Consider the following 14073-nt stretch of genomic DNA (forward strand, 5'->3'; position numbering starts at 1 on the left):
CATGACTACAGAGTTACTACCTATCTTCCGCCATAGATTGAAGACCCATCTCTTCAGGCTACACATAATAATAATTCTTCCTTCTTCTAGCATTGTGACTGCCAATAGCCCCTGGTCCTACCATAGATTACTTTTTCTTATGATGACTGATGGATAGAGGATTCACTTACTTAAACAAATGTATTTGTTTGTAAGTCGCTTTGGATAAAGACGTCTGCTAAATGCCATAAATGTAAAAAATGTAAATGTAGACACAATGTATAGACTCTATGTCTACCTGTATATGTACACAAACCCTTTGTGTGTGTGTGTGTGTGTATGTGTGTGAGAGAGAGAGAGAGAGAAAGAGAGAGGACCATATTAGAAATAGGCTGCTCTTTTGACCTTTACAGGTAGCCTATTATACAAAACCTCCTCACTCAAAACTGTAATTTACTTTAGACAAGAAAGTTAAATTGTAAATTATAACAGTGTATTAAAGTGTGACCATGATTATAACTATGTTTTGTTTTACAGATCAAAACCCACCATTCATATTAACTTGAGTTGTCAGAGACTCAAGAGAATAATGGTAGCACATTTGTCTGTACAGATACATCCAATATTCCTATATCCCTCTTACCCTATAAGTTGTATAACATGTATAAGTTATATCATGTTGTTCTGTGTGTGTGTGTGTGTGTGTGTGTGTGTGTGTGTGTGGTAGGTGTGTGTTATATTTAGTTTTTCAAAATAACTCATAATTAAGACAATGGTGTGATGTGTGCGTGGTAGGGGATAAGCAAATTGGGTCTCAATTACGTTATGTCAAAAAACACAATTGTGTCCATTCTATGTCTTTTTTTGGTCCTTTTGGGAATTTGGAGTTTTGTTGATAACATTATATAGCCAGTCAGTTTGTTGTATGATAAAGGGTTTCAAGTTTCACATTTCCAAAGAATAATGGCAGCTTATCTTGGTTCACCCCAAGCAGCAAACTGGAGCCTGGGAATACTAGGTTCCCCAAACACAGGCTGTCAAATAAATGATAAAAACAAAGCACAATACAGCATCAAAAGCTTTTATTTTCGCTAAGTCTAAAAGAGAAATGATAAGGTGCGTTTATGATCACAACAAGTAAGGCCACAAATAGCTGTAGAATGTAATAGAATGTAGATGGATCATCAGTGACTACAGATTAGGATAGGCTTAGAGAAATAGGGTTTCCCAGCAGTCGGGTAAATCAGAAAAGTTAACTTTGTTTCAACTCTAAGATTATAACAAAACCAATAAGTCACACATCAAATGGCATTTAAAGGGAGTCTAGCACCTATTTCTCAATGCCAGAAACACATAAAATAGTGACTTAGAACACCCCAAGAAAACATTCCCAAATTACAAACCCTTAAATCAATTTTTATAATATTACAATGTTGTTCCAAAAGTTGGGTGTGAGGTTTTCTCCAAATCAGCTCTTACTTCAAAAACAATTCCATAACGGCCCATGGTGAAGAAATAAAGCCATGCTCATCCTACGTATACGTGTGGGTTTGTCCATAGGTGTAACAACAGTAACAGTGTAGTGCAAGCAATTGCATTTATATTCATGCATCAATGGACATTTCATCCACGAGGACTTAGGCAAGAGGTTGGTCCTCAAAGTTGATGCTGTCCGTACCATCAACGTGGCTTCTAAAGCCTCTCAAACAGCCGGCAGCACCAGCAGAGACAGAACATTATCAAGGTCTTTAGTGAGCATGGAAGTAACTGGGTAAGTGAAAGAGCTAGCTTGCTACAGCTACGCTAACATTAGCTATCTATAGCTACCTCATTTAGCTCATGTCTTCCATCTAAATAACACTGATTAAACTTGTCAAATGTAAACATGTCCATGTCTGTTGATAACTGCTGGTGCTGGTCATAATTTCGATGGCCATGATGTAGTAGGTTAGCTCAATAGAAATAAGAAATCTGTGTTAAACATTGAAGTAAAAGACAGTTGGAATTATGTGTAACCTTGATGAAAATAGGGACAGACTGTTTGTGTTAACAGGAAGCATCTGGCAGAATCAACGGCCAAGGGACTCTCAAGAAACTGTTGCCAGAGATTGTACAACAACAAAAAAGATACGTTGTAATACTCTCTCAATTTCACACCAATGAGAACCAGCACCAATGAGAAGGTTTTTCATTGTACAATGGGGGTTGGTAAGGCTCTGAATGGTTGAATAATGTGTGATGTCAATAAATGGGAGGAACCTAGGTTCTAGGTAACGTTATTCTCTACTTCTTGGTTGGACCTAACTATAGCTACATGTATGTAAAAAGCAAAATAGCAATGTAATTAGCTAGCTAGCCCACGTTATGTGTCTTGACAGCCCCACTTAGCAAGTTCACCAGAGCTGTAATCAAGTGTTTTGCCCACTGACATGGTTACTGTTGACATTGGTAAGCCAGAAATGTCATGCAAACATGCAAGGAAGCCATTATTAGGCTGAAAAATCTATCAGAAACATTGCCAAAATCAACAGTTTGAAAACATAAGTAAAAAGAAATAAAAGCTCAACAATCACAAATGGACTGGTCACCAGCCAAGTTACAGATGCTTCACTGTAAGCTGCAAACCACTAATTATCCTCAAAAGGGATGGTCAGGTTACAGTTTGCTAAAAAATACCTTAAAGGTCTGCAGTGGTCTGGAAAAGGGTATTGTGGACAGATAAGATCAATATTATCATGGACCAGAGTGATTGCATGAGGAAAGTTTGGAGAAAAAAGGATCTGCCCAAGATTTACAGCATACCACCTCATCTGTGAAACATGGTGCAAGGGGTGTTAGGTTTGGGCATGTATAGGTCCCACTAGAACTTGCTAACCTGTCTTAATTGATGATTGTAACTGCTGACGGCAGCAGCAGAATGTATTTTGAAGTGTACAGAAACATCTTGTCTGCTCGAGTGCAAGCAAATGCCTCCAAATTCGTTGGATCATACAGTAAAACAATGACCCAAAACATACTGCTATAGCAACTAGGGAGTTTTTCAGGGCCAAAAAGTGGAAATGTCTTGACTGGCCAAGTCAATCTTCAGGTTTAAATCCAATTGAACATGCATTTCATTTCCTGATGATAAGATTTTAGGCAAAAAGACCTAAAAACTGAAGATGGCTGCAGTACAGGCCTGGCAGAGCATCACCAGAGAAGATACCCGGTGTCTGGTGGGGTCAGTGGGTTGCAGACTTCAGGCATAAAAAGTGGTGTAATTTGTACACAAATACCATCAAATAAAAGCTGAGAATCTACTTCAGAAATTCTGCACATCCTGCACATCTACATGATCCAAAGAAGATAGCCAGCAACAACACGTTGCACCACTGACATCTACATACTTTCATTGCAAGGTTGTAACCAGTCAAAAGAAGGGTGTCTCCACATACACTTTGTGTCAATCCTTCATTTGGATGTTCAATTGTGCTAAGCTTTCGTTTGCAATGCGTTTCTACTGGAGGCATAGAACAATAAAACATAATATTATATCATATACATATAATGTGCTTTCCTATGAACTAGACATTACATTATTTATGAAATGCAACATGAAAGTGCCTAATTTATTGAAAATATCCCATTGTTATCCTGAGCAAGAAAATAAAGGAATGCAATTATTTGGGTAACACTTTACATTAAGGTCCCATTGGAAGCAGTTTTATAAATGGTTTAAAATTAGTTCATTCAATTATAAACCATTTACAAACAGCTACAACTCATTAGTTTAGATTGTTCGATATTCACTTGGTGCTTGTCAAATAGGGAGCTTGCAAACAGGTGCCAGTTATTAATGGTTTATAAATGTACTTATAAATGCTTTGAAAAACAGCCATTTGCTATATTTTACACTGTATTTGTGTAATTAGGATTGTAATTACTCTTAATTAACGTACTCTATCTATCTATTTCTCTATCCTACAATTACCATTGTGACTACCCTCGTTCAGATATGGTTGAAACTGAGACCCTCTAGTTATTGATTAATTCCTGGTTTGGCAAGACCTCATTGGACAATAGCGATAGCAGACCAGTTCGTTATTGCTTTTCAATAGCAGTCATACAAAGTTTGCCCAAATATCATAATAGGACAGTGCAGGTTCTCCAATCCTCTCTGGGTACACTTTTATACTAATTGAAAACAATTTGAAAATTGATTATTTAACAACAACAATGATATTTAATGATAATTGTTAGTACTGTAATAATTAAAAAAGATGGTTCTATACTCAAATGAGTGCCAGGAAGGGGAGGTGTGGGGGGTGCAGCCTCACCGCCTGTCAGCGGGTGTCTTTTTCTTTTCTTTATACAGATCTCATGTTCTTGTGATGGTGTGTGTGACAGCATGTGGAAGTCTATGTGTGTTATCTCGGCTACTGTTTAAATTGAGTGACTGCTGTTCGATTCTCCGCTTTTCACTTGCACTAACCACTGTGTTATTCTCCTATCAAAAGTCACCAGAATTGCTTGTTTAACAGGTGATAGGCAGAATGTTCTCTTGGTCACAGCATTTTAGGCAGCATCCCATTGTGAAATATACTTCCTACATCCCTGGCTAAGGATCATAGTTTGAAGCAATGATGGTCAAACTCTGTAGATTTCGATTTAATGGCTGCTACTAGGACACAATGTACAGGTGACTCTGTCTTTTACAGCAAATGAGTTATCAAGTTACAGTTCAGCATAACTAGCATTTAAACCATTTATAGGGCAGTACTCTTATTTTGAAGAGGAAAATAACTTAAAAAAAAAAACATAAAATCCAGAATGGGTTTGAGAAGCAAACTCTATCAGTGCCAGCGCTTTCTTTACTCAGTATTTGGTCATATATATATATATATATATATATATATATATATATATAAATAATGTAATTCTATGTGAGCTTCCGTTGTTGCACCACAATCCAAATAATGCTAACTAGCTCAGTTAGCATTATCAAAAATCTGGAGTAGTTCTACCTATATTTTATTCAACCAGTATTTGTTTGCTTTTTTGCCAGCTTTCTCAAAATAAGCTGCATATTGGTTCACTGAAGCTGGTGGTTGGCAACTGATGACAGCCAGCCAATTATGTCAGCTAGCTACTAAGATATGGTAGTGGGGCCAATCCTGTTTGGCCCCTCTCTGTCAATGAAAAGCTATGTGGGGAAAATTGAGCGCATGCTCAAAATATGCCTCTCCGTTGAGTCAAAGGCCAGCTCAAGGGGCCGAGCTCCACCGTCCCTAGTGGTTCAAAAAGGTCCTGCAGCCAGAGAAAGATAAAATGCCTGGAGTTTAACAGTAGCACTGAGCCAGCCAGCTCAGCAAAAAACAGCAAATTTAACGCATATCAAAGCTTCCATACTCAAGCAAAATAAACTAAAGCACAGCCGTGAATGTTTCATTAACCAAATATATTTTTTTAAATCTATTCGATTTGCTAACGGTAGGATATGAAGATACAATTATATAACAGAGCGATGCTTAATTCACGTAACAGCACCATCTGCTGCCGGACCAGAATGACGAAACGCAACTGATTGTATTCCACATTCAGACTTGAAGACAGTTTTAAAACTTGTTTTAAATGTTTTACCAGTATTAACCCCCCCCCCAAAACAAACATATATTCTACAACCAAACTACAACCAGTTTCACCTCAGAATAAAACAATAAAAAAGGACATGTTATATTTCACCCCTTTAAGAGAACTATAGTTTTACCTTGAGAAGTTTGTCTGTTGAAATCAGTCATTGTTGCTTGCTCTTCAGGGTTAATGCCTGTGAATACCTGGTATGTGTGGGATGAGGAGCCCATTTATAAAATCTGTTGATGTCTGGGCATGTCTTAGCTCTCATTGTATTGTGGTTAGACTGGTTTGGGAAGGGGAGATACACTGTCTATGGGGTTTTCATTGAAAACCTTGGGTTACAGTATGTAACAGTATCGGTTCTCTGAAGGAGATGAAAGAGACATCTCAATATAGATAGCCTATTCGCTGAAACCCTATTAAACCCTATTGACCCCGCCCCAGCCCAGCCTATAAAGGCTACTGCAATGCACACCCATTTCATTCTGCGAACCACCTCTTTACGAGTCTGTACCAGAGGGGCAAACAAGCTCTGTATGCGCCAAAGAAGGTGCAGTGACATCCAGGAGGTAGAAACTCATGAAAGTGTGAGGGGGAGCCCAACTGGCTGCAGCAAAATCTCAGAAACAGAGATTCCCTTGATCAGAGCCCAAGATGTAGCAATTCCTCTAGTCAAAAGCACCCAGACTCCCAAAGGGAGATGCAGGCTTTTAGAATTGTACGCCTCCACTATACAATGAGAACAGTTCAGTAGCACGACTACTGAATGACGGGACATTCTACATAGAATGACGGGAATGAACGAGGCATCAGGACATATCATCACCCTAGAGTCTCCAGGGGCAAACTGAGTGCATGAAGGATGAAACGAGAGTGCATGGAGGTCGCTACCACTCTTGACAAGGCTAGCAAAGCCGTCTTATACGACAACCTCTCAAAGTTACCAAAGGCTTGATCAAGGCCCCTGTAGTCATTTCACCCCCGTACATGGTGGCCATGTAGCCTTTAATGGCTGTAAGAAAGAGAGGGCTGTGGGAGTGGAGCACTGAAAAGGCACCACACCACGCCTGTAAAGCCAACAGTGGCTGAATCACATTTGAGGCCAAGCCCTCCAAATGTAAATTGGACCTCTCTTCACGGTAACCCATAGATCCATCAATTGGCAGGTGGAATATTTGGCCCTGGGATTGGGATAGCACGTCCCTGCACAATGGGAGGTACCAAGGTTGTGCGTAAAGAAGCTGTGCAATCTCCGCCCGCTGAGGTCTCCCTGGCCAATGTGGGGCAAACAAGAGAAAATATAGACCGCGCGACCTCACTCTGTTCAGAGTGAAAGAAATGAGGCTGACAGGGGGGAAAACGTAAAGGAGTGCGTCTGATTACTAGTGAGCCAGCGCTTCCATACCCAGAGGAACGTTACGGTCCTTTATCACTAAAAACAGACAGCAATGCGTGTTGTCCTGTGATGCGTAAAGATCTCTGTGGCCCTGCCGACCTCCGGGTGGAGTTGTCAATCCCCTGCAAAGGGGTCTCCACGCAACAGAAAATCTGCTCCTGAATTTAGTCTGTCTGGTACATATGTTGCTCTGAGAGACGCACTATGGCCAGGACCTGCTAGGAGTGCGTCCCTCCTTGGCGGTTGATGTACGTCACTAAGGATGCATTGTCTGACCTGACCAGGACATGAAGTCCCTGTAGGAATGGATAAAGTGCCTAAAGGCCAGTAACAGGGTGCAGACCTCAAGAATGTGATATGGGCTCATTGAGTATGACCATACGCCACTCATTGAACATCCTTTGTTAACTGCCCCCATCCCTGTAATGATGCATCTGACATCTCAACCCTGCGTGAGAGGACTCCCCATGAGGCAGCCTCTCCACAGACAGGAGGGGTCTCTCCACCGCTGTAGTGCTGTTATGCACATCTTGGATACAAACACGCAACTGCGCCAATGCAGAGAAGAATCCAGACGGAGTGCTATTACCCATTGCTGGAATTCTCACATGAGAAGGAGGCCAAGCAGGACTACCACTATCAGGAGGCCATGCGGCCAAGTAGCCTCAGACACATTCAGTACGAGACTGTTGTGACTTGACAAACACCTCGAAGCATAGGTGAAAAGCTTCTCACATGTCCACAGTGGGGGCAGCTCAAACTGAGATTGAGACCAGTCACCGACAAGGTTTGTCTCTTGGGTCAGTGTGAGCGAGCTTTTGGCATGAGTTATCCAGAAGCCCAGGACGAGCAGGTGCGACACCAGGAGTGCTGTGTGGTGGAGGACCTGCAGTCAGTACCCCTGGTCCACAGCTCCTTAGACTACACTGCCAAGTAGACAGAGGAGGCCTGTGGAGCACATAGAGTACGTCGCCCGGGCAGCGGCTCTGTAAATCCTGACGCGGGTGGCAGCATTGAAGCTCTCAAGCTTCAGGGTGGCCATGGTGGAGGAGGAGGAACTTGTTGCCTTGGGGTCCAAGTACTCAGCTAAGGAGGTCTCCACGGGAGGGAGGGAGTTCCAGCCCACTGACTCCTCATCACTCATGTCTATCACAATGGTGGTGGAGAGGGGCTTTAACCCAAGTAGACTGAACCGATGCAATCTGGGTAGCCAGGCATACATGTGAATGGGGCTCACCTGCAAAGGTGAGACCATCCAGCCTGTTTTTTAATTACATTAAAAAAATAAAATAATAATAATAATAATAATAATAATAATAATAATAATAATAATAATCTGTTCCAGGCGTGATTGAAAAGGGTTTCAGCGAATGCAGGGGTGCATATCCTATAGTGAGATGTTGAACCGAGTCAACTGAAAGAGAAACAAATGTACTACCCACCCCACCAAACCCTGTTGTCTTTAGTATCAGTTCTTTTTTTTAATTATGAGGGAGGGGTGAAGGGTGGTGTAATGGGGCATTTCTTGAGGGAGAGAGAGTGTGTGATAGTGATAGATATACAGATTATTGTAGCAAAACAATTGTTAACAATAATTATTTTACACTCATGCAATTAGGTAAAGTATATCTACATTAAAATAAAAATCCACATTTTCAAAATCAATGTATTTCAATGGTTATGATGGTGATTTCTTTTCACAGTCGTCTAACCGTGTAACCGCATAACTGTCACAGCCGTACATAGAATTGATTCACAAAACATTACACATACTGGGGAGACGTCTAGACCTACTGTCTAGGCTGTTTCATTACACATACTGGGGAGACGCGTTGTTGACCTACTGTCTAGGCTGTTTCATTACACATACTGGGGAGACGCGTTGTTGACCTGGCTGTTTCATTGAAAACATTACACATACTGGGGAGACGCATTGTCAAGACCTACTGTCTATGCTGTTTCATTGAAAACCAAAAGTCTCCCCTCACACTCACACTCATTTGAATACATTATTTGGGTTTACTGTAAAGCATTATATCAAAGACCCCAACTCACACACAGACACACACACACAAACACAGACACACACTCATGCGCGCACACACATGCACATTTGACAAACCTTCAGAATTTAACTTTTAACATTATATAGTAATGACATAGTGGGTAGAGCCTTTAATGGTCCACTGTCCCAACTGCAAACAGCGATGTTAGAGTAGCTAGGTAGAGTTTTACATTCCTGCCCGAACCCAACAGGTCCCGATGGGTTGGGCCTGACAGCTGATTTGGGCCGGGTATGTTGGCCGGGTATGTTGATGTGGCTGTGGCTGTGGCTGTGGCTGTGTCAACTCGCGGGGCTTTAACATTCTCTCTCTTTTTCGGCCAGCTTGCTTTATTTTGCAGTAGTAGTAGTAGTAGCAAATCATAGTAATAATAATAATGATGAGAAAATTAAGAAAGAAAGGATAGTGCTGGTTATGGTCTAGATTGTTCTAGGTGCTATTCAGAGAGGGTATAGAATCAGGATGATTAAAGTCTTCAAAAAAGGCATGTGCAGGAATACCTTTCAGTTGTAGCTAAGGTGAGTTTTCCAGCAGTCTCTCTCCAGCAAGTGGATTTCTCCTCTCCTCACTCCGTGGCACTGGTCAACTTTTCTGTTGTGCGCAATGACAATATGCTCTGGATAAACGCACAGCCGTTTAATAAAATTCTGGGGGGTTTCGGACTCATAAATTGTCTGTGATTTTGGACTCGGGCCGGCTCTGACTCTATTTCAACGGGCCTGGGTTTGGTCGCACTTGAATTTTCAGGCCTGTTTAAAGTTCTATGCTATGAGAACTGCACCATGTGGCCAAGACTGATTGGTGTGAATATGATTTGATGGTAAGCATTGTAAATGTATTGCATTACTGAAATTGATTGTTTGAATGTGTTAATGATATAAAATGACATTGTGTAGGTGAAACTGATGTTAAGGCCATAGGGGGTCAGATGTCCAGAAGTTACCTTTGAAAATTTCACATTACATTTATACTGTCGTCATGTATCTGGTATTTTAACAGTTTTGTAGAAAAGGCTACCTCCATGTAAAGGCCAAAAGAGCAGCCTATTTCTAATATGGACACATCACACTCACACTCACACTCATTTGAATACTTTATGTGGGTTAACTGTAAAGCAAAGACCCCAAAATATAACAAATTACATACAGAGCTAAGCTGACTGTCTATGTCTATGACTATACTGCTTCATTGAATTACATTTGTCTTTGTTATCAGTTCGTTTGAACACCAAAAGCACAATGGTTACACTAGATCAATGGTTACAATAGGACAAGGGGATAAAGGTTAAAATAGTACAATACACTGGAAAAGTGGAACATCACTGGAGACAGCGCTGCAAAAATGAGAATGGAAATATTTGGCTGTTAAATGTACTCCCACCATAATATAATGTAATATTCGTAATTATTTCACTTTCCCCATCATTCCAGAAACAGAGACGATGTGTAGAACTGCGCAGGTTAGAAGATTACAATTAAACCCCCTTGGTATACAATGTATAAAATGCAGGTTCATTCAATTTGCTTATGCATAGACATGCACTGTTTGTCACAACCTAGATAACCAGTTCTGGAACTATCACCCAGCGCTTGGGTAGTTTTAATTTAACATGGCAGTCAATACGAATAGAACTAACGACCAGCGAACGCTTTAATTTGCACCAGTTTGGGAATGAATCTTGCTTTTTAATGCTGGTAACCCGTTGTATAAAAGCACAAAGTTGTCTGGGGACAAACACAGCTGTCTAGGGACAAGCATAGCAAGTTTATATTGGAAGCTCCATATAGGATACTTAAGCAATAATACATGAGAGGCGGCTTCGCCTCATGGCTACGCCCATGTTACAGCCATGATGAAAAATGTCATAATTTATGGCCTCTCGTGTATTATTGCATAAGTCTCCTATATGGAGCTTCCAATACAAACTTGCTATGTGTGTCCCCAGACAGCTTCGTTGTCATGGCATTCTTTGATAATGATGCAATGAGTTTACCATCGTATAGGTGGATAACCCCAGGGAGGTTATCATTCATAATCCCAAGGGTTCATAAAACAGGCAAAAAAGGCTGCGGGACAACGATCAAACAAACTAGGGGGCGTCACCATCAAAGGGAAAGCAAAAGACAGGGAACCATACTCACATACAAACACAAACACACATACACACATATACACACACACACACACACACACACACACACACACACACACACACACACACACACACACACACACACACACACACACACACACACACACACACACACACACACACACTCATTTAAAATGAATCACGCACAAATACACACACTTGATGTAACTGAGTAAATGTCAGACACACCCCATGGGGAATCTCTCTTATGGCTGGTGTAAATAATGGACAAAGAAGAACTGAAATGTAATGTGGTTGGGGGAAAAGAGAGGGAGGAAAACTCTCCCTCCTCACTGCCTCTCTTTTCCACCACCCTATTTTCTCATGAAAATGCACACTGTCCTTTTTTAAGCCGTAGCTGGTTATCATTATCGTTTGTTCTTTGAGTTATGCAGCTTTATGTAGCTTTACGACTCAGGATTCAAGCAAGTTAACAGTCACCTCACTGACTTTAGACTATTGAAACTCTACTCTAAATCTCTCCTCATCTGACCCTCTGCAAATGACAGATGCATTAGATAGGGAGATGCAAGAATAGCATTGCTTTTAAATATGCCCTTACCGACTGACTATATAACTAACCAGTTAACTTATTGACTGATTGATGAACAACATTTTCTAACTAACGCACATTGCATCGGTATCCCAAGAATAATCCCAGACTTGAAATTTGGAAAAGTAAGTATCACAACAGCAGAGCAACACATTTGCACTATCCTACACAAAAATAGATCTCATCCATAGTAGCATTACTTCCTCATAAAGAACAAAAAGCGGGCATGGGAAGCTCTCAACATATTAATTCCAGAATGACAGAGGACGCCTGGTTTACATGAGTCCCAGTTAAGGGTCTTACATGCAAACGCGGACACACACAAACAAATAAACTAAACTGATTGTAAAAGAAACATCACAATGAACACAGCGCAGCCCGACTCACCCTGACAAGCGCAATTTCTTCATTCCTTCAATCCGTCCTAGAGGTGTTACTGCTACACTGGCTATTACAAAGCGTACAGTTCATTGTCCCGTCAGTAACGTGATTGATTTTCCGCCGGTCCGTCCTGTCTCCGTTCCCCTGCATATTTATGTTAGCGGGAAGCACCTGCGTTTCCTGTGTTTCCTGTGTTTCACTGAGTGTGTTTATACTCTTCATAATGATGTAGCAATGAGCCAATTTCATATTTCATTAAATAATGAGGTGGCACATGAACCATTGCTGCTGGATCAGAGTTGGGTTGTATAGGGGTGAGGTCAGGGGTAGTGATATTGCTTTTGTGGCTTCTAGCCAAATCTCTGCTTTGAATCTACTCTCCCTATAAAGTATTGGAAAGAGGAAGAATTTTGTATTCCTTTAGCTCTATACTCCAAAAGTTTGGATTTGAAATCAAAGAATTACTAGGGATTCTCAACTTTAATTCAATGTTTTATTTTTTTCAGTCAGTAGTATTAGAAAATTGGCTTGACAGATGTTTCTAGTTAGTCAGATGTGTTCTGTCACAAAATTTGTGCAGGCACAAGAGAACTGTCAATGTCTAGTATTAATTCTAGCCTTTACGTTTTCCTTTAGAGTTTGCTATTGGTGTCTGTTAACATGAAAACCAAAGAGTTATCATTGCAAGTCAAGGAAGCCATTTTTGGCCTGAGAAATCAGAAAGAAACTGTCATAAATATATACAAAACCTTAGGCTTGCCAACAACAACAGTTTGGAACATCATCCAAAAGAGGAAAAACCCTCATGATCTCAGCAATTGTAAACGGCCTGGTAGGCCAAGGAAGACTTCTACAGTGGATTACCAAAGAATGTTCACCATAATTAAGAAAAAAACCAAAACGACTGTCCCACTGGTCAGGAACACTCTCCAGGACGTAGGCGTGAATGTGTCAGAAACTACCATCCACAGAAGAGACTTCACCGGCAGAACTATAGATGCTAAACCTGCAAGGTTTAAACCATTAGTTAGCAACAGAAACGGGATGGCCAGATTATAGTTTGCTAAAAAGTACCTAAAAGAGGCTACAGAGTTCTGGAAATTGTGGACAGATGAGACAAAGATTAACATGTACTAGAGTGATGGCAAGTACAAAGTGTGCAGAAAAAAAAAATCCCTGGCATACCACCTCATCTGTGAAATATGATGGAGGGGGTGTCATGGCTTGGGTGTGTATGGCTGACACTGGAACCGGCTCCTTTGTCTTCATTGATGATGTAACTGCTGACGGCAGCAGTAGAATTAATTCTGAAGTGTACAGAAACATATTATCTGCTGAAGTACGAGCAAATGCTTCCAATCTCATTGGACGGCGCTTCATAAGACAGCAAGACAATGACCTAAAACATACTGCCATAGCAACCAAGTCGATCTCCAGATTTAAATCCAATTGAACATGTATTTCATTTGCTGAAGAGGGAACTTAAGGCAAAATACCCCAAAACAAACAACAACTGAAGATGGCTGCAGTACAGGCCTGGCAGAGCATTACCAGAGAATATACCCAGCGTCTGGTGGGGTGAATGGGTCACACTTCAGGCAGTTATTGCATGCAAAGGATTGTCGACCAAATACTAAACATCAGTGCTCTATTTGGATATTATATGATGCATTTGGAGCCCTGAAATAGGAATGAGAATCTCTACTTTGACCCCATGGTAATTGTTTGACTGCAAATCTAAACTGTTAGAGAATTGAGTGTTACGGATGGGGGTCACGCTTCCCATTGCCCCTAGGTGTCTCCTTCCGTCCGTCCACTGTGCCACCTCAATCACAAACTCATCACTAGCACCTGTGTGTAATTGTCACTCATGCTATATGTACCCTCACTTCCCTTCACTCCCTGCTTAGTCTTCACCGTTTGTTGGTCGCTTCGT

The sequence above is a fragment of the Argentina silus genome (genome assembly GCF_951799395.1).
Source record: "Argentina silus genome assembly, chromosome: X".
NCBI lineage: Eukaryota > Metazoa > Chordata > Actinopteri > Argentiniformes > Argentinidae > Argentina > Argentina silus.